Source organism: Rousettus aegyptiacus, unplaced genomic scaffold (assembly GCF_014176215.1).
Source record: "Rousettus aegyptiacus isolate mRouAeg1 unplaced genomic scaffold, mRouAeg1.p scaffold_m13_p_2, whole genome shotgun sequence".
Taxonomy (NCBI): domain Eukaryota; kingdom Metazoa; phylum Chordata; class Mammalia; order Chiroptera; family Pteropodidae; genus Rousettus; species Rousettus aegyptiacus.
The window spans coordinates 156,609,718-156,633,210 of NW_023416295.1; the positions used below are offsets into that span (position 1 = coordinate 156,609,718).

The 23,493-nt window shown below is 48.0% G+C and overlaps 1 long non-coding RNA gene and 1 pseudogene across 2 annotated transcripts; one reads left to right on the plus strand and one right to left on the minus strand.

The window, feature by feature from the left end:
• Positions 1 to 1,063: 1,063 nt before the first annotated feature.
• On the minus strand, positions 1,064 to 2,749 carry LOC107519764 (annotated as a pseudogene).
• A 7,454-nt stretch (positions 2,750 to 10,203) lies between these two features.
• Positions 10,204 to 23,048, plus strand: LOC107519758. Of its 2 annotated transcripts, none has more exons than XR_001599168.2 (3): positions 10,204 to 10,672; positions 17,412 to 17,661; positions 22,732 to 23,048. It is a non-coding gene; the product is annotated as an uncharacterized LOC107519758 (long non-coding RNA). The 2 variants fall into 2 exon arrangements; XR_004955948.1 differs by lacking the exon at positions 10,204 to 10,672 and adding an exon at positions 16,375 to 16,658.
• Positions 23,049 to 23,493: the final 445 nt, after the last annotated feature.

A 23,493-nucleotide genomic window follows, 5' to 3' on the forward strand; every position in this document is an offset into this window, starting at 1 on the left:
ACAAAAGGGTTTAGAGTCCCTGCCCCAGAAATGCTCAAGGAATGTTGGCTGTTGTTATTATCATTTACACTCAAAAAGCAATGGGGGGGAGGGGCTATAGTTAGCAGCAAATTACATTCATTCAAGGGGGTCTTTATGGTGTGAGTGAGGAGATCTGAGTTCTAGTCTTAGTGTGACCTTTGGTTTATTTCGGACAAGTCACTTACTCTCTCTGAGTCTCAATCTCTTCATCTGCACAACAAGCTTTTTGGATTAGATGTCCTTCCATTCCGACATTCTATGGTGCAATAAGCCTCTGGGCCGGAGTGTGTTTGTTACAGGCATTTAGTTACAGGCAACCAGGAAAAAGAGAGATGGAAAAAATATGGTTTGCTTTAGCTGGATGGGGAAAATCTGGGTAAGCCCCTGAGTCAGAGATCACGTGGAGGCATGAAGCCTTCCAGGCTTTGTGGTGCTGGAGCGGGAAAACTTTTCCTCCTTTCCCTCAGGGCATCCCTGTTTTGTTTCTGGAAAAACCCCAGGTTCAGGATGAGGGTCCACTTTGGCTCTCGTACCCCCCCTGGTGGCAAGATTTGAACATGCAGGGGCCTGGTGAGCTGAAGACCCCCCAGCGTGTCCATATCCCTGGGATTGCTGCTCAACCTTGCAGCTGTGGGAGGCAACGGGCAGGACCCATACTTTCACAAGCCACTCAGGCTCTCCGGGCCGCCACACCAATGGCCACTGTGAGGCTCGTTTTCTCCTTGCTGCTGCTGTAGCATTTGACCCTGCTGCCTATCCCTTCTTTCTAGACACTTCTCCCTCAGTGTCTCTGGTGCTATACCATTTTGGTTCTCTCCCTTCACTTCCAGAAACAACTTCTTCTTCTTTTTCTTTTCATTTTTTTTTTTATACGGGCTTATTTATTGTCACTGTTCCAAATGTACCCAAAAAAAAAAAAATTAGAAAACAACCCCCCAACTCAATTCCCCCCCAACACAAACCACAAACATAAACTGATCCTGGAAGTTCCATAAACAGTGCAGCTAAGAAACAGTTTAGAGAGAATTTAACAGGATTCAGATTATATCTCAGGCCCTGCCTGAGAGGTAATAATCTCACCTGGGTCCCGGTCCTCCCCAGTGGATTTCTCAGCTCTGGTCCTTTTACAAAGTGGTACGTTTGGCTGTGCTTTCTTCTTCTTCTTAGATTTTCCTTCGTGAATTATAGGAGTGTTTGTATCTTCTTGCTGTAGATCGCTAATAAAATCACTTAATTCACAGCTACTTTCATATTTCTTTGGATCTAGCTTCTTATTGGCTGGAGAGAAGGGGATGGTAGGAAAACCTCTGACTTCATATGGAGAGGGCGCATCATTGGCTGTGGCATCCATCTTGGCTGTGATAATATTTGGGTCTTTTCTGAACTTCTCTCCCACTTCTTTATACTTAGGCTCCAGATTCTTACAGTGGCCACATCAAGGAGCCTAAAATCCAATCAGCACATCTTTATTTACATCATTTGCTATTTTGTTAAAAATCTCTGCTACCGCTACCTTTATGGCCTGTCGTTGCTTTCCGGAATAGGCCCAGACTTCAGGTATCTCTTCAGGATGCCATCAAAGTAATCCTGCAGCAGCCTCTCACGAGCCGTGCCATCACGCGAGAACGTCTCCTGCACAACAAACGTCTCTCCTTTTGCAGTTCTGATAGCAACAGCAGGAATCTCTCCCACAGCGCTTTCCAAACTGAAATCGGCTAAAAGTTTTGTGGATAGCTACGGCAGAGTTCAGTGTATGCCCAGCTTCCAGGAATCTCTTTGCCACCATCATCGCCCTCTTTCTCCAGGAGTTGGAACCTTTAGCATTCTTTTCCTCGTCCACATCATAGTAAGCCGTAAGTCAGTCCTTGCCCTGGATCAAGTCTTTATTGTCTTCTGTCATGTGAGGGCAGATACCAAAAATGTTTTCCTGGATACATTTTTTAATGTCATTTTCTGTTCCGTATATGCCACAGACTTGTCCTCAAACTTGTTCATCATATGTGAAGGATGAAACAAGGTGATACCTTCTCTATTATCATCATACTTGTTCACCAGAGACTCAATAGTGTTGTGTGCAAATTGGTAGCTATCCTTCAAGTGCCTGGCTGCTTTTAGAAACTCTGAATGAGCTTCACTGAATAAGTTCTCCAAAAAACCCACCAGAGAAGCATCTGTAACTAACGAACTTCTCAAATTCTTCCTTGGTTCTGAGAGGAACTGAAGCTGGTTCTGCCTGCTTCTTCACATGGCTGACACTTCCATCAGCAGTCCTGGGCCCGTCATAAGCACCTGCTTCTTCACCATCTCTAAATATCTTCAGGGCTGGATATCCACTGACTCCATACTTATTACAGGTGTTTGTGCTGGCAGTACAATCAACCTCTGCTAATGGGACTATTCCTTTAAATCTGGTAGCTTCATACTCAGCGGCAAGCCTCTTGCAGTGTCCACACCAGGGAGCGAAGAGCTCGGCAAGCATGAGGCCCGCAGAGCCCATGTTGGAGACGCGACTCTCAAAGTTGTCCTCTGTGAGTTCCAGCTCGTCGGAGGCAGCTGCAAGGCAGGCTGTGTCGAGGAGAGCCACGTCTGGGAACAGCACGAGGCCACTAGGAGGCACATGGCGGCAAGGTGAGGTGGGGGTGGCCAGGAGGGTCGGGGCTCGGCTGGGACTACCTTCCAGAAACTTCTTTCCTGCTCCTCTTACTCGGCTCAGAGGCCACGACTTCATGAAGGCTTCCTTCCTGCCAGTCTTTTCCTTCACGGATTACCTTGTTTGACTCTCTCATGCATGTCTTGTTGACCTCCGTCATGTTTTCTGTGTGTGTATAATTTGGTGGTGAGCTGCTCTAAGAGTACATTTTCATTTGACTAATATCTGTGTTCTCCACAGCACCCAGTCCCTTGCTAGCCCAGAGTAGGCCCTCTGCAAACGTATGTGGAAAAACTGTAAGGGAGTGGGTCTTCCTCAGGCTTTAGTCCTCCGCCCTCTCAGCCCCTCCCTCACTGAGCACCCTGCCCCCTCTTCTTCCTCTTAATGTGTTTCTTTTGAGCCGACTTCTCCCTAGACTCATCGTGATATCTGAGAACCTGTTGGACATTTCCACTTTAATTTGCCACCCCCACAATATGCCCATATCCTAATCCCCCAAATCTGTGAAGATGTTACCTTACATAGCAAAAAAGATTTTACACATGTGATTAAGTTAAGGATCTCAAGATGGGAGGTTATCCTGGATCGTACTTGTCGGACAATGTCATCACAAGTGTCCTTATAAGAAGAGGCAGTTACGTCAGAGCCAGAGAAGGAAATGTGAGGGTGGAAGCCGAGATCGGAGTGATGCGGGTCCACATGCCAAGGAATGCAGGTGCCTTCCAGAAGCTGCAAACAGCAAGGGGACGGATTCTCCCTGTAGTTGCCAGAAGGAACATGCATACTCTGATGACTCATTTTAGACGTGTGACTTTCAGAACTGTGAAGTAATATGTTATTTTAAGCCATTTTAAAAGTAATTCCTTACAGAAGCAATAGGAAACTAATATATTTATCTCCGAAGGCCTCCTTACACCCGAAGCCAACTTCCTTTCTCCTAAGCCCTCCCATTTCACCCGTCAGCATCAAAACCTCACGTCACCCATGACTCCTTCTTCTCTCCTGAGTCCTACACCTGCTTAGAGAATGTGCTTCTTGATACCTGATCTCTCTCCTGTCACTGCTGGCAGGTATCACGCAGGCTGTCTAATTTACAGATAAGGAAGCAAGAGAGTGATTTGGTGGCAGAGTATAGATCAGATCTCAGGTCTTCTGAGAACAGCCCTGAACTGCATTCTCAGCTTTCAGTCCTGCTACCACCCATGATAGGAGCTGTGTCTCTGAAGCTCTTCCTCAGCCCAAACCACTGTCCCATCCTTCCTCTGGTCTCCCTGTCCTTCGCCTGTCCAATCTGCACACATCACTGGATCGACTGTCTCACCATGGCATTGGGCTTGGGCTGCCCTACTCCCGCCCATAACTTCTTTTCCTTGCATCCAACACGCATGATATATAGTGTGGCATTTATAAAGACTTCATGGAGAGGTGGATGGGGGTGGGGTGGGGTGCCAGCTCCCATGCTGGAGAGTACCATTCTAAAAAACTTTTTTGGACATCTCTCTCTTCAGCCTTCCATTCTGTGGCAGCCACTCCTGCCTGTCTCCTGCCCCTAGCCCGGCCCCAGCCAGCCTCCTGGCCCTCACTCTCCTGTCTATGTGGAGTGATATATCCCTTACTCAGCGTTTCCAGTTTGTATCCTGCCCCACCCACTACCCCAGCTTAGCAAAACAAATCATAGTTCTCAGGATCTGTTCTCTTTGGAAGACTGAGGACAGGGAGGAGTTGTAAGTAATATTTACTAGCATCCTTCTGTCACACTCCTAAAGCTTTGCTTTGCTTTTTCCTACTCATTTTACCTGGTCAAAAATCTCTCGGCTCCCCTTACTTCTAAATTGTTTTCCATAGCACTTGTCGCCTGCTATAAGAGTGGAGAATTTTCTTAGTAGTGTACTGTTTATCATCTGCCTTCTCTCACTAGAACATAAACTCTACTAGAGCAGGGAATTTTGTCTGACTTGCTCTCAGATGCATCGCAAGTACCTTGAACAGTGCCTGACACACAGCAGGTGCACAATCAGTATTTATGGAGTGTATGAAAAGCCAGTGTCCTAATTCTAAGGTCATCATAAAGGCCCTCTGCTCTCGTGTCTTAACCTGTAAAGTTGTCCCTTGCACAACATGGGTTTGAACTGCTTGGATCCACTAACATGCAGATCTTTTTCAATAAATATACAGTTAGCCCTTTTTATTTCTGGGTTTTGCATCTGTAGAGTCAACCAACTGTGAATTGAAAATTTTGATCTGTGGTTAGATCAGAACTGTGGAGGGCCAACTATCTGCATTGTTCTGTCATTTTATATAAGGGATGCTAGCCTAAAAATATAAAGGCCTTCCAAAGTGAGAGGCAACAGGCATTTATTTGAGATAAATAAGAATAGCTATTTGGGCTGCACTGATTCAGGCAGAAGCCCAAATAGTGTTCTGATTCGGTGACAAAGGCAGTGGTATTTATGGGAAGGGGAGGGGGAACAATTACATCAATAGGCAGAAGGCATTTCTTTTGGTGCAGATAATATAACAGAGTGATGTTAAGTCTAAACAATGTTTTCAACGTTCATTCCTGTAGTTATCAGTCCAATATTCATAGTAGCTGCTTTCTTCTTATCTTTGCAAACAGGTTTTTTTTTTTTTTTTTTTTTTGAAACAAGGTTGGTTAGGCCCAGTCCAGAGGTTATTTTGCCCAGTTTTTAACATTCCACAGGTTTGAGGTACAAAATGAGCTAGGCAGTTCCTCTAGCATGGCAGCTCCTGCTCCATTTGAAAGTCGCTCTGTTTATGTTATTGTTTGCAGGGACTTGAGCATCAGTGGATTTTGTTATCTATGGGAGTCCTGGAACCAATCCCCTGTAGTTAAATTTTCAGGGAGTCAAAAGTTATATGTGGATTTTTGACTCCACGGGGTCAGTGCCTCTAACCCCCGTGTTGTTTAAGTGTCAACTGTATCTACAGTTTTGTTCCCTCTCTTGGGATACTGCATTTGTTCCCGCGTCTAAGGGAGGGGCCCATCTCTGTCCTCAACCTCAGCTCTTGATGCACCCTCCTTTCCTCTCCCCGCCCCATGCACAACATTCAGCTTGACTCCCACCTTCTGAAGCATCTTCCGTCATCCAAATCGACTCTGACCCTCCCTCTTAGCACTCCTGTAGCAATTTCTTTCTGAATCACCCACTAGACTCTGATCAGATGTTTTCCTAGATGGTAATTTTGTATTTCATGCATCTTAAAAATAAAAATCTCTCCAACTGGATTATCAGTTCTTGTCGTAACCATGGCAGGTACTCTATAGACACTTAATGAAAAAATAAGTCCAAAGAACTAACACTTGGACGGGCACATATGATGCACCAGATGCTGTTTTAACTGCTGTATATAAATTCACTTAATTAGGTTGATAGTCTTATTATCTCCATTTATAAATGGAGAAACCACATGGAGTGGGAGTGATTACTGATTTCTGTTCTGGGTGGGAGTTCTGGATTAAGGAGGAGGATCAGAGGCTGGACACAGGCTCCTCCTAGGTGGGCAGTGTGTGTGTGTGTGTGTGTGTGTGTGTGTGTGTGTATGTGTGTGTGTGTAAGACCTGAGATCCTACTGTGTGGGTTCAGGCAGATATTAGCAGGTGAAATGTAGTTAAGGCAAATGTGAAGGTAAGAAGCTGTCGCTTGGGACTCATGGGAAGAGATCGGACAGAGGGAGAGTATTGCCTGTGGGGAGGTGGAGTCTGTACCCCACCGTGTGACATCGGAAGCCTCTGGTTCTCTGGCCTCTGCTGATGTCTGTCTTTTATTTCTCCCTTTCTGGCAGCTTATATGCTCTAGCCACTTTGTCCTGATTTTCTTTTTCTTTTTTTCCTTTTCGCTCTTTCTTAATAACTTTTATTTTGGAATAACTTTAGGTTTACAGAAAAGTTGCGAAGTTAGTACAGCTTCCCCCTAATGTGAACATCTTACATAACTACGGTTTATTTGTCAAAACGAAGAAAACAGTGGTACAGTACTATTAGTTAAACTGAAGATTTTATTCAGATTTCACTGTTTCCCCCCCACCCCCCATTAATGTCCTTTTCCTGTTTCAGAATCAAATCCAAGATCCCACATCGATTTAGTACTTTGTGTTCCTTTTAAGTCTCTGAACTCACCAGGCTTGTTCCTGTCTCTCTGTCTTTGACTCTGTCATTCTCTTTGTCTGCAGTAACTTTCCTGTTTTCAACAAACTCCTATTCATCCTGCAACAACCCCTCTCTTAGGTCAGGGATAATGTAGGGAACTTGGCAGGAGTGGGTTTTGGGATCTGGCTGCCAGCAGAGTTAAGTGGGGAGCTTTGGCACTCCTCTTGCCATACTGAGGATCTCATCGGACTCTCATTTGGTTTTTATATATCCTTCTTTATCCAAATCTAAGCAAATACTAATATATATTATTATTCGCTCTTCTTTTCTCCTAGACATGGTTACTTAAGGGAGCGTGTGTCTACGTGTGACTCTCATGGGACAGTGCAGGTGTCTGGTCGCAGAACCAGAACTAGCATTTGGGTCTCCTGGCTTCCAGTGTCATTGGCTCCCTCTGTCCTTCATTCTTTAACTGTCCCCACTTTCCTCTCTTGCCCACCCTGGTGTGTGCTTTGCTGTTAACACCGGGCCAAGTTTGGTGGGTGGTGGGTTTCCTGTGATTTCTCACCACTCTGTACATTTGGAATGATTACATCATCCTTGGCTTTGGGGACTTTCCTCAGGCTACTCCAAGCTAGATTGTTGCTGGCACCCCCACTGCCATTCTCCCCACTTTTGCTGTGCAGCCAGGAAACCACCTAGAATGCCAGCCTCTGGGCCTCCCAACTCTGCCCACCACCTGGGCTCGGTGGGGCCTTCTGGCACCACCGCCATTCGCTCTGCCCCGAGTCCTCACTGCCGGGGGTGCGCTTCCTCACCCACCACCCTTTGGGGCCCTTTGGGAGGCTGATTCTCATGAAGCATTTGATCTGTATTTTTCTCCCAGTTTAACTTCTATGTAGATCATTCATTAACATGATTTAAAAAATAAAGGTATAAAAGAAAGGAGAGGGAGAATGTCCTTCCTGGAACTTGTTATAGGTTAAGAGAGATTTAGGGGGCACATCAGTCAAGTGCAATGCATGCGCCTCGTTTGGTCGGGTCGTAATTCAAACAGACCAATTATTTTTAAAAAAAGTTTTGTAGAAAGTTAGGAAAATTTTAATGTGGGCGAAGTAGAAATGATATTATGCAAATATTATTAATTTTATTGGGATCGGTGATGGTATTGTGGTATATTTTTGAAAAAAATCTGTCTCTTAGAGATATGTACTGAAGTTTTTATGGCTAGATTGATAAGATGTCTGGGATTTGCTTTACATTTTTCAGCTCTTTCCCCAAAAGTGGAGAGATAAATGAAACCAGAATGGCAAAATGGTGGTAATTGTTGATGCTGGGTGATGGGTATAAGGGGTAATTATACTATTCTCTCTACTTTTGTGTGTGTGAACACTTCCGTAATAACAAAAAATATCTCCATTCAACCTTGTCCCCTATCAGTTTAGTTATCTTCCAATAACTAATACTGGTCTTTATGTATCCTTCTTTATGCAAATACTAACATACATTATTACTCCCTCCCTCCCTACGTTTTTTTTAGCACCTTTCTCCTGGTGCGCTTGCTTCCCCCCCCCCCTTTATTATATGCGTTAGGCAGAATAATGGCCCCCAAAATGTCCACATCCTAATCCCTGGAACCTGTGAATATGTTACTTTGTGTGCCAAAGGGACTTTGCAGATGTCACTAAGGTTAAGGATTTGAGATGGGGAGATTATCCTGAAGTATCCAGGTGGACCCAGTCTCATCATGTGGATCCTTAAAATCAGAATCTTTCCTGTCTGTGGTCAGAGGGAGGTGTGACAAAAGGTCAGAGAGACATGACAGTGCTGGCTGCGAAGCTGAAGGAAGGGACCACAAGCCAAGGAATGAAGATAGCTTCTAGAAGCTGGAAAAGGCAAGGAAACACATTTTCCCCCTAGAAGCCTCCAGAAGGGAAGGCAGCTCTGCTGACACCTCGATTTTACCCCAGGGAGACCCAAGTGTCAGATTTCTGACCTATAGAAGTGTAATATAATAAATACATGTGTTCAAGCTTGTGGTAATTTGTTACAGCAGCAATAGCAATCTACCAATTATATCTTGGAGATATTTCTATTTCTGTATCACAGCAGAGACTGCGGAAGCATTAGTTCCTTAGTTATATGTGGGGTCTGGGGTCTGACAGATCTGAGTTTGAGCCCTGCATGTATTAGTTGTGCAATCTCGGGCAAGTGACGCCACCTCTCTGAGTCTGTAAAAAGACAATAAGAGCACCTGCTTCATAGGGTTGTTCTGAGGGTTAAATCATATAATGCGTATAAAACATTGAGTACAGTGCCTGGCACATAGTAAATACCACCCCCCTACCCCCAAAAAAGAGACAACTGTTAAAATGCTATTAACATTATCAGTATGACAAGGAGCTTTCCTTGGGTTCTCCAGGTCTCCTTGGCTTCTCTTTTGATTCCTACAGACTGAGAAGACAGAACATAAACCAGCTGTTTCTGCAGCAAACACTCCCTCTCATCTTGCAAACTTGTTTCCCTTTGTGTGCAGCCTTCTTCCCCCAAGAGTGGTCAGCAGAGTCGGGGTGGGGTCTCTCTGTTCAGGTAGCTTGGTGCTGGGTATTTAGGATTGCATACGGCCTGAGGGGTTGATCCATTAATGGGCAGCTTCCAGGAGACTGCCCCTTCACTCTTTCCAAAGTTGAGGTTCCCTGCCTGCCTTACTAAGGGTGTGTTAGGGGCACGATTGGATCCTGGCGGGGTCCCATGCTGTTCCGAGTGATGGGGACCTCCAGGATCCCTCTCAATGTCCCCAATGGTCAGCTTTGCATGAGCTTATCCCTCCCCACTCCCCCGAGGCTGGACATTCTACTATTGGGTAGTTCTGGTTATTACAAAGGTCCCTTCAACCTCTTGTTCTGTCCCCTGGAACCACATGGAATGAGTCTGCGTCCCCTTCCCAATGGCAGCCCTTCTGCCTTTTATTTTTCATTTTATTTTATTTTTCAGCCCTTCTGCCTTTATATGAGTGAGGGTTGGCGAAAGGAGCGCAGACTTGGGGGACAAAGATGTGGGGTCCAGACCCAGCTCTACCACTACTTGGCTGGTTGGCCTTGAGATTATGTGTCTTTTTTTGTATCCTGTTTTCATAATAAGTAAAAAAGGAATGAAAAGCACCCACCTTTCAAGAGCGGTCCCCTGTGGAAGGCATCCCCCACACACGGTGAACACCTAACACATGCTGCTTCCCTTTCCTCCTGCTCCAGGCCAGGCCTTCTGGGGGCCTTAACTGCTCATCCCAAGGAGGTTTAGAGCTTGCCCCACCCCCTCTCTAATACTCTGGGAGTGCGGGGCGCTGGCGGGGGGGCCAGCATCCAGGGATGGGTGGTCAGAGCTGCCAGGAGTCTTTCTCCTACTGCGGGACAGTCTCAGCCTCCAGTCCTTCCCTGCCCAACTTTGGGCCTTCTCTCTGCTTTGGCTTCCTGGCTGGGACACCTTCTCTCCTCTTTGGGGGAGTACTATCCTCTCCCACTGCCAAAGAGCGAGGCCTGGCCACCCCAGCCCTGATTCTCAGGCCTCGCTGTGCCCGTTGGCAGGCTGGAACTCCCCTCCCTGCCGCACAAACCAAGAGATGCTAACGCCTTTTTTTTGCTCGGCATAGAAACGCCGCCTTATTTTTAGCTCTGGCTCCGTGTCCATCACACTACACTCTTCTTAGCATGAACTTGCCCAGATCCGCTAGTTGTTTTCCCAAATCCTTAGAGCCACAGGAATGTGCTCAGGTCACATTTACACGGGCTCTGCCCACATTTCTCCCCCAGTCACCTCTTTTGCTTGTACACACATGTTTCGGCCACACACACACTCTCCAAAATGTCTCCCCAGAGTTCTCATCATGGTCCTGAAAGGTAAGTGTGTTTTCTCTCTTTTTTTTCCAAGCAGGTACTTGCTGTTCCCTTCTCCAGTACCCACCCCCTGTCCCTCCCTCCAGCAGAGAGGAACAGTTCCAAGAAAACCAAAAGCGGGAGAGGACAAGGATGAGGATGGGAGGGTATGTGATGCATTCCGCTGCCCCTGGGTGGAGGGTGGGGGTGGAGACACACACACACACACACACACACACACACACACACACACACACACACACACACACTCACACACACACACACACACACACTCACACACACACAGGCACTTCTGTCTTCTGTGACGTGGGGTTGGCTGTGGCTGAATCAGCCAGCTTTCTGGGGCCAAAGTGGTTAACCCAGAGATTACTACGCTTTCCTTCTCAATTTAAATTTAGAGATGAACAAACAAACAACCCCTTTGGGGACAAAGAGTTTTTTAAACCAACACTGACACCAAAACCCAGGCTTCTAAATTGAGACGTGCAATATTTCCCCAGGCCTGGCCGAGAACATTCATCTCCCTTGAGGTCAGCTGGGTTCTAAGTATCTTTAGCATGAATTCCACTGTCAATATTGATCTTTCTGGGGACTGCTTCACTTCTAAGGGAGACTGGAAGTTCCCTGAGGGCAAGGGACATTTTGTTCTCATTCCTTTTTTAATCCCTAGTTCCTTAGGGTAAACACCAAATTCCTTAGGGCCTACAACATACCCTTATGGTGTATCTGGCCCCTCTTGCCTCCCCTACTAACACACATGCCTGGACTTTTGGATGTTTCTTGAAATTAACGGGCGCACTCGCCTTCTGGCCTGGGCACCTGATGTTCTCATCCTGGTTCCCTTTCCCCCCGGATCCTTCCTTCATTGGGACCTCTGCTCAGTGTACCCTCATCCAAAGGCTTCTCAGCTTTACGTATAATGCCACCGGGCCCACCGCATGAGTCCCCCAGCCCCTTTCCCTGCTTCGCTCTCTCCACCGCCCTGACCGCCACCTGACATGGTGTGTGTTGATTTTTTGGTCTTTGTCTCCTTCCACTTGAATTTAAACTTCATCGGGGTGATGGCTGCTCCTTTTGTTTGCTGCTGTATCTATCTCTAGGGCCTAGCCCACAGCAGGTGTTAATACTTGTTTGTTGAAAGGGAAGCGAGGGCTCATATAAGGGGATAGATGAGTGACTTGCAGCTGAAACCTCTCAGCCAGGACAGCTGGGCCCCTGGATACTGCATTGTTAAGGGAGAGCGGAACCCATGTGGCCTTCCTCTGAAGGCTGAGTGGCCACCTGCTAGTCAGGCAGGACACAGTGCGAGGGCCGGTTTTCTGGGGCTCCCCAGAGATGGTGCTGGGCCTGGTCAGAGGCGAGGGGTCCCTGGCTCAGGAGCCAGCCATTCCCACCCTTCCTTTCCTGCTCAGTGAGTCAGCCAGGCTGGGGAAATGTACCAGGGAAGTGTTCTCTGCCAGGAGTACAGCAGGGTTAAAGGTCAACAAAACAAAAACTGGCTTATCTACCCCTCTCACCAGCGCCGCCTTTTCTGTATCTCCCATCTCTGTCTTGGTCAGTGCATATCTGTTACAGGTTGAATTGTGTCATCGAAATTCACATGTCGAGTTCCTAACCCCCAGTACCTCAGAATGTGCCTGCAACTGCAAATCAGATCATTGAAGATGTAATTAGTCAAGTTAAAATAAGGTCATACTGGAGCAGAGTGGGGCCCTAATCCAATATGACAGTGTCCTTATAAAAACAATGCCATGCGAACATGGAAAAGTTTTGAAGACACTAAGTGCAATAAGCCAGACATATATTGTGTGATTACATTTATGAGGTACTTAGAAGAGTCAAATTCATACTGATAGAAAGCAGAATAGTAGTTACCAGTGGCTAAGGGGAGAGTTATTGGGAGTTATTCTAATGGGTACAGAATTTCAGTTTGGGACGATAAAGTGCTAGAGATGGATAGTGATGATGGTCACGCGACATCGTGAATGTGTTTAAATGCCATTGAATTCTATACTTAAAAATGATTAGAATGGTACATTTTTCTGTTATGTATATTTTAACACGCAATACACATGCATAAATGCCATGTGAAGACGAAGAGGCTCGTGCAAAGGGTCGACGTGAAGACGCAGGGAGACTGGAATCCACAAGCCAGGGAACACCAGTGGTAGCCCGCAAACCGCCAGAGGCTGGGGCAGAGGCACAGGGCCATTCGCTCTACAGCCCTCGGAAGGAGCCAGCCCTGCTGACGCCTTGATCTCGGGCTTCTGGCCTCCAAAACTGTGAGACGACGAACTCCTGTTGTGTAAGCCCCCCAGTCTGCGATACTTTGTTATGGCAGCTCCATGAAATAATACATTAGTTCCCACTTACCCACGGGGGTTATGTCCCAAGACCCCCAGTGGATGCCTGAAACCGTGGATAGTACTGGACCGTATTTTCCTATACATACATACCTGGGATAAAGCTTAATTTATAAATTAGGCAGCAGTAAGAGATTGACAATAACTTGTAATAAAAAAGGACAATTATAACAGTACACTATAATAAAAGTTATGTAAACGTGGTCTCTCTAAAAGTATATTGTATTCACTCTTGTGATAATGTGAGCTGATAAAACGCCAATATGACGAGATGAAATGAAGTGAATGATGTAAGCACTGTGATGTGGCATTGGGTTACCTTCTAATGATAGGACAGAAGGAAGATCATGTGCTTCAAGTGACCCCAGATCATTGAGTCCTGACAATGTTGATTGTTGGATGTCAGGGGCAGATGATATCGATGGTTGGGGAAATTCAATATTTTTGGGCCACGGTTGACTGTGGGTAACTGAAACATAGAAAGCGAAACTGCAGAAAAGGGGAGAGACCACGATGCCTCTGCTGGCTCATTAATGCGTCCTCTCCAGGTGCCTCGATTTCTGAAATTCACACATGGAGAGGAACTGATTTGTGAACACTCTTCTGCTTTGGGCCTTCTTTTATTCCATTTGTTCTCTTGGCGGCTCCTTCCCTCCCTTGCCTCCTTCCCCTTCTCTCCTCTCTGGTCTCATCACACTGTTATTACTTGCTCAGTATGTCTCCCCCACCAGACTCCAAGTCCAGAAAGCCAGAGACCTTCTGGTGCTCATTCACTGCTGTGTCCTCAGTGCTTGGTACTCTGGAGGCACTCAGTGAATGAATGAATCAATCTGTGAAGGAAGGAGGAAGGAGCGAGTCTCATCCCCCTAGGCCTGGTCAGAGATGTTTTGATAAGATGTCTGTGCTTATAATCAGCAGGGGCAGTAGAGTCCCCCCTGTAACCATGCCAGCTGGTTGACACCTCTCCTGGGTTGGGTGGGCGCCGTTGCAGAAAATCCTGTGGAGGTCGCTTTGGCATGTGGCACTCTGGGGGCAGTAGGGCCAGGACCTGGTGGATTAAGCCTTTTCCTTAGGTCCACTCAACTTGAACCCAGCCCTTATCCAGTAATAGAAAGGTCAAGGAGAGAGGCTTCCGTATGAAGGCAGAGCCTGGAACTGGATTGGGAGAGGAATGTACGGGGTGGATATTGCTGTCGGCCCACCCAATCTACCCTCCTATGACTCTCTCCATATGCTGCTTCACCCAGGCTCCCTGGCCCTCTGGTTGGTGGGCATTTATCTTCCCTTCACCCCGTTACATTCCAGGCAGTGGTCCCCCTGTGGCTACAGCTTCTGCCAGGAGCCCCTTCCCGTGGCTTCAGCTCTCAGCTCTGGTGACAAGGCTTCTTCTCTTTGCCCCTCAGGCCTAGGGAGGGAGAGGCTTCCTGACCTGCGTCCCCTGGGCTCTTCTCCTCCCCCTATTGGTTCACTTAGCCCTGCATTCACCTCTCTTTAGAAACCCCTAAAGGCGTTCCCTCTGTTTCTCTCTGGAAGCCTGCCAGACGCAGTAGAGGTGTGACCTTGTCAGCCCTTGGTGGGTAAAACAGCCCGGTGATGATGTAAACGGAGCTGGGAGAGATGAAGGCAGGATGCTGGTTAAGATGCTGTTACAAGTCCAAGGGCAGTTTAATGGGCTGGCATTGTAGAAGTGGTAGTTGGGATGGAGAGAAGGAGTCAGAGCTGAGAGGCATTTCCGAATTAGAACTGTCAAGTTTTGGTGACATTGGGTAGATGGCAGAAGTGAGTAGAAGGGAAAGATGGACCCTCCTCCTCTCCCCAGTACCCTGCTTGGAAGACAGAAAATACTGATCTACGATTACAAGACAGAAAATCTGATATTTACTTAACCTCTCCTATCTTGAAAATACTCATGTGCCCTGGGAGGTCATGGTTTCGATACTAACAGGGTGAAATTGTTACCGCATGAGAGGAGGTTCAGAGAATCAGAGACAAAGCCACCAGATTCTGACAAGGCAGATTGCAGTGTTGAATTCACTTTTACATGCGTGCATAGTCACGCACAGCCAGGCTGTCTAGCATCTATTCACCCTTCCCACCCTTCCCACCCTTCCTGTTAAAAGGGCACTTTACATTTCCTTTAGGAACCTCCCCTTCCCCACCCTCTGCCTTTGTGGTTGGGTGGGATTGGAGTCAGCCTGAATGACCAAAGCCACGGTCTGTCTTCAAAGCCACAGGGATGAGTTTGGGAGGGCTTGGGCTCCGGCCAGAGCCAATTAAACATCAGCTGAGGTATCTGGGAGAGAGAAAGGGGCCCCTTCCCGCCGGGCTTGAACCTGGACGCACAAATGCTAGAACCACAGTCTCCATCTTGTCATCACATGGGGCCTGAGAAGACCCAGCTCAGGGAGGAGGTGGAGAACCATGGTCTCCATCTTGTCATCACATGGGGCTTGAGAAGACCCAGCTCAGGGAGGAGGTGGACACCGAGCTGAGACTTGGTGAGAAACCAGGTCTCTGAGGCAGCGGGAGTCCGGGTCAGGCTGTCCCGGGAGGCGGGCCGGCCCTGCCGCTGGACTTCTCATTCACGTGTTTTTGTTTTGTCATGTGCAGCTGAGAGAGTCCTAAATGAAACAATCGTCATCATCAAATTTGGTCTTATATTCTAATTTTTTAAGAGGCAGTGCTTCAGGGGCAGAGCGCACCGGGATTTGGGCAGATGAGCACGGTTCCCCGCCGAGGCCCGTTCTTTCCCCCTCAAGGCTGCTTTTGTAAAACAGTGCTAATAACACCTGACTGTCATTCTGAAGTAAACTGAGGAAAGGAAAGACATACTGTGAAGTGCTCTTCAAACTTTAATCCTCGAAGGCAGGGACTGGGTGGTGTTTCTGTTTGTTTGTTAAGGTGTAGCACAGAGACTTCTAAAGTGCCCCACAGGAAACGGGAGCTCCGTGAATCCCGTGGAACAGGGAGGCCAGCAGGCTCCCCGCCTTCCATTCCCCAGGCCTCAAGATCCTGTGGCCATCACTGGCCACACCCCACAGTGATGGTCAGCTGGGTACCAAAAAATGAACTTTGTTCTGGCCACCAGCCCCTTCTCCCACAACTGACCGCAAGCCCTGCGGTGGCAGAACACCACAGCCCACACCCAGTCTACCACAGTCTCAGCCGCTGGCACCCTCACACACCCAGGCCTGGGAAAGCTGGGGCCCCTAGAAACATATCCCTGAACAATTAGAATGAATCAGGTCACTTCAGCAAGCACATGCTCATTTCACAACTTCCTGCGTTTAAGCCTGAGGCTGGCTTCCTAAAACATCCTGGATTAGAACCCGAAAGGGACTTGGCCCGTTTTGCCTCTGGTGAGCAAAGAAAGGCAAGGCCTGAGACCAAAAGGAAGTTAGCAGCTTGGCCTGAACTGAAGCAAGACAAGCCCCGGGCATCTCATCAACCCAGGGAGGAGGAGCTGTGGCCTCGAAGGAGATCCTGGGGGCACCACTGCCAGCCAAGGAATGTTTTGAGCAGGAAAGGCAAGGCAGGAAGGGAAGAAGAGGCTTAAAAGGTGAAGGGCAGGGGCCTCCAAAGGCAAACTCATGAGGACACGAGGGCCGAGAAAGGCAGAGGGCGAGGTGAGAAGACCAGACTTCCATTTCTGCTGGGGAGCTGCTCAGGGCTGGGAGGTTTGCAGACCTGTCCTCGATAGCTGGGGGAGCCCAAGGACCACTGCTGAGCTTTTTTCTTATGGCATTTAGGGACTAGGAGCTTTGGGCACCCCAAAAATTTGGTCAGGCAGATGAGACCACCCGACTGAGGGGTCTGAGAGGGTCATACCCACTGACACCAAAAGGGGCTTTCACTTCAGTGGGAGACCCTGCTTCCTTTTGCCTTCCTCCCAAAGTTGACCCCTTCTTCTCTGGGTTGTCACCCCAGGGAAGAAAGGACTAAGTGCTGCTGATTGTTAATTACTGTAATGGCTACCAAACACCGTGTACCAGTAAAGTGCATTAGCGATACTTTTTAACTTAATCAACATTCCCCAAATTCCTGCCGTTAGGCAGCATTCATTCTCATTTCACATATGATGAAACTGAGACTCACGGGGAAGTTCCCTGCCTCAAGGGCATGTGCAGAGCCAGTCTCAGTAAGGAAGAAGCTCAGACTCAACGACCGTGCAGGTAGGAGGGGTTGTGCAGAGAGTCTTCCTTGTGCCCACCGAGAGTCCAGGAGGCCCTCCTATTCAGGGACCAGGGCTTCAGGGCTGTCCTGAGAGCCCACGGGGAAAACCAGGGGCAGAAGCAGCCAGAGACAGCGCTGACCCGGGAGCAGAGCTTTAGTCCGAATCACATTGAATGCTCTTCGCGCTTATTCTCTTCATACTACAGATGAGGAGAATGGAGTAACAGAGAGATGAAGGATCAGGCCACAGGCCATGAGCAGACTGAGGAATCCTTTGTCCCAATTCAGCTGCAACCAGCAGTGAGGCTCCATCCCTCTGAGATGATGATGAGACACTGGAGGAGAAGTCTGGTCCCAGGGCCAGCTTTGCCATCAACCTGCTTGGTGACTTTGGGCCTCAGTTTCCTCACCATTCAAAGAGGGTCGATGCTCCCCATTAATATCCATGGATTCTGTGTAAGTACTTTGAAGAATACAAAATACCTTTCAATTGCACTTGCTGCATCAAAAGCAGAGACTTAGAGCTTCAAGGCCGCCTTGCAAGTCCTGCTTGGAAGGTGCTGGGTGAGTAATAAAACTGTGTGTGGTGCTTTAGGGCTCACCAAGCACCTTCAGCAACATGATTTCCTTTGATTTTCCCCAGGCTGGGAGATATTTCAGGCAGGCTCCATTTCTCCCACTGAGGCATTGAGAAGTTGACTTGCTCAAGGCCATCCAGTTAATGAGAGACTATGGCAGAACTCACACCCAAGTTTTATGCCTTCCAGTTCAGGCCCTGCCTAGGCCTCTGCTCCACCTTTCAGGAAGGCAAGTGCCCCTGAGAGATTTGCTCACAGACAGTGCTCTGCAAATGCAGAGGGGTGGGCTCAGAGGAACCCAGATTGTCACGGCTGTGGTTGGCCCGGCCACTCTGAGGTAGCCTTGATGCAGCCTGGCTGGTGGGGGCGCTAAAGGCCCAGGTTATCCAGCTGTTTGTTTGGTGGGTGGTGCATCCGGCATTCCTGGTGGAAGTGGGGATACTTGGGCTGGATTTGGTGACTAGCTCTCCTGGGCCACGAGGGGAGAGGGGAGGCGGCAGACACCCATCTGTTTTGCTGGGCCTTGACTAGCTCTTCCGGCCATTGTGCTCACTAGTGCCCCGGTCATGAACACAGAGACCAGGATGCCTTTGTAGTAGTCACAGCAACACCCTGTACTTCCCCCGGGCATTCCGAGAGGCTCCTGCGTGAGGTCTCCAGACACCCCCTTCCTCCTCCTCTCTTGGATTCCATCCTCTTCAGGAAGAGGTAGCCATCTTCATGGTGTGATAATCAGGAGCGTGGGAGGGCCTCTGACCCCGAAGCCCTCCCCATGACGGGCAGTCCTCCTTCCACATGTTATACCTTGACCACACAAAATATGAACATCACGACAAATATTTTCTGACTTAGGCACTGCATAAGAGCTTTATACGTTAATCATGTCAACAGTTCCATGAAATAAATGCTATTGTTATCACCTCCTTCCCATTGATATGAAGGAAACGGAAGCTGAGAGGGGTCCAGTAATGCCCTAAGGACACATCAGCAATAAGTGACAGAGTCAGGTCTCAAACCTCACGTATCTGAAGCTGGAGGCTGTGTGCCTAACCACCCGTGGCACTAACCTCTCTGTATGCCTGCTACTTTATGCTCTGGAAGTGGGTGAGGATGAGAGGATCATTCATTCATTTTTTTTTTTTTAATAATAAACTCTTAATTTTAGAACAATTTTAGATTTACAGAATTATCGTGCAGAGATAGTTCAGAGAATTCCTGAATACCCTATGCCCAGTGACCTCTTACATTAGCATGCTACGTATGACACTCATAATGAATCAATATTGGCAGAATATTATTCAGTAAAGCCCATAGTTTATTCAGGTTTCTTTATTTATTACCTGATGTCCCTTTTCCATTCCAGAATCCCATCCAGGACGCCACATTACATTTAACTGTCCTGTCTCCTTATGCTCCTCTTGGCTGTGATGATTTCTCAGACTCTCCTCGTTTTTGATGGCCTTGACAATTTTGGGGATACTGGTTAGGAATTTTGTAGAATGCTCCTTAATTTTGATTTGTCTGATGTTTTTTTCATGATTAGGCTGGGGTAAAGTACCATCTTCATCACATACCAAGAGTACATAACCATCAACATCACCCATGGCTGTTGATGTTGACCTTGATCACCTGGCTGAGGTAGTGTTTGTCCACTGCAAAGTTACTCTCCCTTTTCAGTATGGTACTTCAGAGTTATTTCTTGAGCCCTAGGAGGAGAAAAAGCTGATGACTCTCCTAGAAGCAGGGAGAGGGGAGAGAGGGCAGGGCAGGGTGATGGCAGATCTCCTGGAACAGAAAAAATTTGTGTTTGGCCAGGAGGAGAAGCTGGTGGACTTCGAGGCAGGCTTGATGAAGGGAAGAGAGTCCAGGTGCAGGATTCGGGTAAGAGCAGCAGCTCAGCATGGCTCAGAGGTAGAAGAGCCACCTAGGCATTCACTGGAGAGCCAGGCAAGGGGACCTTCACCTTTTAGCTGGGGTCTCATTTTCATGGACTTCACCTCCCATTAAAGTGATGCTATAATCAGACACAGAGACGAAGTGACGGGACTGAAATAAGGTGCGTGCTCTTCAACTTTAAACTCTCATCTATCTCACTGGTGGGCTACTTTGCCTAAGAGTTTAGGAGAAATGAATATTTGTTATAAATCCTGAAATTATTTTGTAGACTAGCATCATTAGATTGCATTATACTTTGGGGTCAAAAGTGTTAATTTCGCAAAGTAAGTATTTAAAATAGATCGTAGGATCTGTAACCCTGTTTGGGCACGTTTTCATTTTATATCATATGTACTGGTAAACTGGTAATCTCAAACATGGAAGTGGCCTGGGCCCTCTCACAGGACTCCTGAGAGACGCTTCCTCCTAAGCACCAGGAGGCTGGTGAGAGACGAACTGGGGGCCTGAGAGGACTCAGAGAGGCAGCTGGCCCAGAGTGGAGCTGAACTCCCTGGCCAAGTCATATGCTTACATTTGCTTGTCTGTTCCAGAGTACAAGCAAAACGAGCGAGACTGAATTTGGATAGCTGCTCTCAGAAGCTTTGGTCCCCATGCCGGGAGTAACCTGGCAAAATGAAGAGATGCTTCGCTTTGAAGTGGCATCTGTGATTTCCAGCAGCTCCTAATGCCTGCTACTGTAGCTGGCATTATACAATTAGAGATAAATACCTGTGGTATCCGGAGGTCTAGGAGATACCCGTTGAATGAAAATACCCCTAGGATACGCAATAATGTTCGCTGTTGGCGGCTAACCTGAGGAGTGCAGTCAGGTTTTTGAAGACTGAAGTCCTGTGAGAGAAGGGTGGAGAAGGGCGGTGGGCAGAGTCTGCGGAGAGCAGGGAACAGGGAGACGTGGAAAGAGGCCACTGAAGAGAGGCACCAAGGACCTACATGAGTGTAGAAAGCCGTACTGGTGACATCCTAGTCATAGCCGGGCGACCTCAGATGAGTCATCCCCCATGATTCAGTTGTTCTGCCTCTCTGTGAAATGGGGACAGTCAGTCGGTCAGGGCAGGACCTTTTCTTTGTCCTCCCATCATACCCTCCGTGTCTCTACTGCCACCTCCGCAGCCACCATCAGCTAACATACCGCCGCATGCAGGAGCCCAGGGGGCTCTGTGCTGAGCGGTTGTCACAGATATACTGATTTCAGCCTCATAGCCCTGAGAGTTAGTGCCTCCACTTTATAGATGAGGAAACTGAGTCTTACAGAGGTTAAATGACACACCTAATGTCACAAGCCAGCAGTAGGTGGGTGCAGGGCCTCCACGTCTAGGTCGATCTGGGTCAGGGACTGGCAAACTTTTCCTACAAAAAAGTAAATATTTTAGGCTTTGTGGGTGACATACAGTCTCCTGTCTTCCTCCTCCTCCCTCTTTTTTTAACCCTTCAAAAATGTAAAAACCATTTTTAGCCAGTAAGCTGTATGCAAACAAGCTGCTGGCTGGATTTGGCCTTCAGGCCATGGTTTACCAACCCCTGGTAACAGGTAAACAGAAATGCAAATTGCTACACGATGGCATGTCTTCTCAGATTTCAGAGGGGACATATAATCCGCTCAGAATCCTTGACCTGGGAGGGTGACAGGGTTACCTGTCTGGTCTAGGTGGGTGCTGGCTTTACAGAAGACCCAGTGGGATGTGGGCGCCAGGGCCTCCTCAGCATGTTCTAATGGGCCCTCACACCCTCACACCTGCCCCTCCGTCTGCTCAGCCTCCCCAGTGCTCCCGAGTCTGTGGGAAGCCCCATGGGGGCTCGCCGGGTTGGGCCTCCCCACCTCCTTACCATCATCACATTTTGCTCTCCTTCCTCCTTCCTCCTGGGACTTCTGTTCCCAGTGGGGTAAGGCCAGCTGAGAAGATCCACAATCAGCTATTCGTCCCTGAGCCTTTTTGCCAGGCTGCCTTGGTGGCTGCTGTGGGGTAGGAGGTGCTGAGGCAGGAGGGGAAGAAAAGGGACGGGGAGGCTGCCATCAACAGGGAGGGGGGCCATGGCCTGGGCAGGAAGCTGGGAAACCTCTTTGCTGCTAAGGCGTCTCGGAGCTGAGGAGGTTCGGGAAAGGAAGCTCTTGTGTAAACACAGAGGACTCTGTGTGTGTGCGTGGGGCCTGCTTTGCGCGTATATCACATTCTGCCAGCATCTGTGCGCCTGTGCAGAGGCAGCGTGGGGAAAGCAGGGGTCCCAAGTTCTAGGCCATGGAGACAGTAGTTAAGCCAGGCTGCACCTGGGTTCCAGTCCTGGCACCACCACTGACCAACTCTGTGACCGGGGCCCCATTCTTCAACCTTTCGGATGTCCACTTTTCTCATCTATAAAATGGGAATGGCAAGATCTGTCTCAGCGGGTGCCGTAAAGCTTATTTATCGTTTGCTTCTTACACACCGGGCACTGTTCTAAGGGGCTTCTGTATACAGTTGATTCTCATTATTTGTGGATTTGTATTTGCGAATTTGCCTACTCGCAAAAGTTTATTTGTAACCTCAACATTAATACTCGTGGTCATTCAAGAACATGTGCAGAACGCTGAAAAATATAGTTGCCTGATGCCCATGTTAGCACTTGAGGTCAGATGTGATGCTCTGCCTTTCTGTTTCCGTGATCATACTGTTCTTTTCATGGTCTATTTGGTGGTATGTTTTTTTTTCATGTTTGTTCTTTTTGTTGGTAAGTTGAGTTTTCAGAAAGTCCCACAAGTGTAGTGCTGAAGTGCTGTCCAGTGTTCCTAAGAGCAACAAGGTTGCGATAGTGCCTTATGGAGAAAATAAGGTGTTAGATAAGCTTCATTCAGGCGTGAGTTATAGTGCTATTGGCCATGAATTCAATGTCAATGAATCAACAATATATATTAAAAAGTGTTTTTAAACAGAAACACACATAAAACAAGGGTATATATTTACTGGTTGATGAAAATGTGACCAGTTGCAGGAACCAAACCCTCCTGTATTTCCCCTAGGAATCAAGATTCAATCTTTGCTGCAGTGTTCACAGTGACTTTAACATCACTCCCGTGAATGACAAGAATCATCTGGGCTTTCGGTCAAGACGGCAGAGTAGGTCAACGCTGTGCTCATCTCCTCTCACACCCACATCAAAATTGCAATGAAACTACAGAACAGCCATCACTGGGAGCTGCCTGCAGTCTAGATGAATGGAAGTCCTACAATTGGGGTCACACAGAAAGAGGCTACCTTGAGACTGGTAGGAAGGTTGAAATGTGGAACAGGCTGGTCCCACATCCATGTGTGGCAGTTGAGAATCGGGAGGGAAATCTCAGCTGTGGAGGTCCCTCTGGACGAGTGAGGGAGGGGTCCTGGCCCCATGCCAGGCTCCCTAAACCAGGGTTCCAGTGCCAGAAAGAGAAGTCTCCATGATTTCTGGCTGTGAAAACCAGAAGAGATTGTGGCTGAGTGAGACAGAGAGCTGCTGGAGTCACAGATGTTCCTTTTAAGGGGTCCACATGTGGACTTACTCGCTGAAGGATTTACTCCCTCTGGGCTCCAGTGCTGGGGCAGTAGCTTGAAAGGTGCCAGGGACACATGAGGAGGAACCGAATTACCTGGCTTTACAGCAAGCGCTGGAAGGGCAGCTTTCTCCAGAGAGAAGTGCTGGCAAAGAGCATCGTTCTTTTGTTGAGCTCTCCTTAGCAGCAAGCAGACACATGTGGGCACCATTTCTGAGTCTCCATCAACCTGGCTATCCTGTTCTGGTGAGTCCC